Source organism: Aplysia californica, unplaced genomic scaffold (genome assembly GCF_000002075.1).
Source record: "Aplysia californica isolate F4 #8 unplaced genomic scaffold, AplCal3.0 scaffold00071, whole genome shotgun sequence".
In the NCBI taxonomy this organism is placed as follows: Eukaryota; Metazoa; Mollusca; class Gastropoda; order Aplysiida; family Aplysiidae; genus Aplysia; species Aplysia californica.
Window position 1 is genome coordinate 939,616 of NW_004797341.1, and position 3,087 is coordinate 942,702.

Below are 3,087 nucleotides of genomic sequence, written 5' to 3' on the forward strand. Positions count from 1 at the left end.
AACTGCTATTTTTTCTTTCCTCATCCTTACTATCGTCATTTTCCCCTCTACTTCTTTTGTATGTTTGTCACTCTCTTGTGAACTGCTATTTCCGGAGTGCCTTGATAGTCGAAGCAGACTTTGTGCTGTTGAGGTTAAAGTAAGAGTTGAGTAGAGTAAGCCTAATTCCCCGTTTGGACTTCTCTGTTGACATTTACCCCCTGGCGCTCATAATAATATGTGAGGCAGCGTGGTGGAATCAGGCTCTCGTCAAAATAATCAAAGTGAAGAAACTTGCATTTTTCCACAGGTTTGTGAATTTTTATTAAATCTTTGTTTTTTGGCTCAACACCTTTCAGACCCATTAAAGAACTCATTGTTGTGTGGATTATTCTGAAAAACGTTGATTAAAGGCTCAAAAAGTAAAAAAAAAAATCAGTTACCACGGACTCTTAAGCTAAGGAAATAACTAATCTTTGATGGCCATTTTTTCATTAATTTTACCTCTGAAAACAGGTGACCCCCACCTCCTTCATTCACAAATATCTCGACTTGTATTCAAGACAAATGGATATTTTTTCATCCAAATAAAGACAAGTGAACAAGCTTTAAGATAGTACCTGGAATACCAGTAACTCTACATGCCCAAAAATTGACGAGAGCCTGATTCCACCACGCTGCCTCACATATGACCTTATGCAGTTGCGTGCGCCGTAAAACCTTACTAAAACAAATTGTCTTTCGGAGAGCGCCTGATTTCACCACACTGCCATACAACTACTTTTTCTTCAGGCCGACCATCAGCAGTGTTCTTCAGCAATGTTTCATATTTCTACTTTTTAAGATGGGCGATAAAGGTGCAAAATAACAAAAATAATGCGTTTTAGTTTTAGTACCGGTAAGAGTTTTGCGGCACTCGCAACACAGTTAGGTCATATCAGTGATGAAGATTGGAGGTGACACAAAAGAGTATCAAACACGAAAAAGAAGGAGGCGACATGAGAATGATGATAATATGTGTTTAGTAGGAAAGAAGGCGCAGACCAGATCACCCACCAACCACCCACAAATATATTGTGTTTATTTTTGTAAACTACATGATTACAAATGGTTTGAACTACATATAGATCTACTTTTTAGTGTTACAAGATCTCATTCAGTGTCCGAGGCTTTAGGTTGTAACATTGGGGTTGGCCTTATTGTAGGTTGTCCTTCGTTGCGAAGATGACGATGAAATCCTGCAGCTCATCTGTGGACACGCATATTGCTGTGCAATCCGATCTTGGATGTACAACGTCTGTTTCAGTGGGGACACTGGATTGTCGTTGTTGGGGTAGTTGGATTATGTCTCCTCTCTCTTCTGATAGTCAGCTTCTCCCTGTAGTTGATATCCCAGTTTCTACTATCAAGAAGGACGGCTCTGCGCTAAGCGTGCATTTCGGTGGCAGTTCTTTCGAGTTCTTTTTGGAGAAACCTGTGCAAACTGGAGGTTTGTCTTTAACGTGTCTTTGAAACGCTTTTCTGGCCTCCCGGGACTTCTTTTGTTACTTGTGAGTTCGCCGTACAGCAGTTGTTTGGGCATTATCTGGTCATTCATGCGAATGACATAGCCGACCCATCTCAGTTGGGCTTTGACAAGCATGCTTTCTAAACTTTGTGAGCTTGATCGGTTGAGACCTAGCTTTATTAGTATTACAAAAGATCTATGATTACTATTATTGCTAGCACAACCCCCTTCTACGAACGAAACAATAATCATCTTTATTGTATTAAATTCATCAAACAATTTCCCTTTCTCTCTGTCCGTCTTTCTGTTGCCTTTTTCAGGACTTTAAAATTAATATCATAAAACAAAATAAAAACAAGAGCAGCAACAACAACAACAACAACAACAACAACAACAACAACAACAACAACAACAACAACAGCATAAACAACAACATTAGCGAAAACAATTTCCGATATTCCACACGCGGACGCAGGAAATATTATGCAGGGCAATTTCTTTAAAACGAGAGGTTAAAATTAAGTTCCACAGAGACCAGTCACTACTGGCAAAAAATCAGGACCGGTCACTTCTCTGGGCTGCGGGCCTACAAAAATAGAATCGACAAAACATCAGATCCAGTCCTTTGTGCAGAGAGGAGCCCCAAGATTTAGAGCACTGGCTGCAGAGATGCCCCGCCACGGAGGTCCGGCGGTGGCTTCTCTATGGGGAGGATTCAGTGAGGTTGGACTGCCTCACCAGCTACACAAGAGAGGCGGTGGCCCTGGCGAAGAGCACGCTCTTCGGGGCTCCAAATATTTCAAACGGATAGGCTTACACATACGCACACACATACACACACATACACACACACACACACACACACACACACACACACACACACACACACACAAACAACAACAACTACAACAACATCAACAGCAACAACAACTGCAACAAAAGAAGACGACAGCAACAACAACAATAATTATATAGCATTTATGGGTTATTCTCTCACATTATTGTCCCTTTAATCTGTTCGAAGGAGCCCTTTTGCTCTATTGTCTACTGGGATTCGATGTAAGCGGTAAACATTCAAGTCCCGCAGTGGGGCATTTTAAAATCTGGTCTGATTGAAGAACTCGCACTGCCCCACGCATGTCTGCCTAGACAAGACTTCCTTGCACAGGAATCGAGGTTACGCATTAGATCTGCCGCTGTGAATATCTTAACCATTGTACCACAAACACCATCTGAAAGAGAGAGTAAGAGAGAGAGAGAGAGAGAGAGAGAGAGAGAGAGAGAGAGAGAGAGAGAGAGAGAGAGGAGAGAGAGAGAGAGAGAGTGAGAGAGGGGCAGAACGGTTATTGTGAGATGAAGGTGTCGTGGAGAGGGTGGAGGATGAGGAGGAGGGAGGGGAGGGGGGAGGGGGAGGATTGTCAGAAGTAGATTGTAATGGAATATTGTCCTTGGGGGTGTGGGAGGAGAAAGTGAGAGAGAAAAAGGGAGAACTGAGAGGGGTGGAGGGAAGAAGGTGAGAGAGGTGATGGGGAGAAGGTGAGAGAGGTGATGGGGAGAAGGTGAGAGAGGTGATGGGGAGAAGGTGAGAGAGGTGGTGGGGA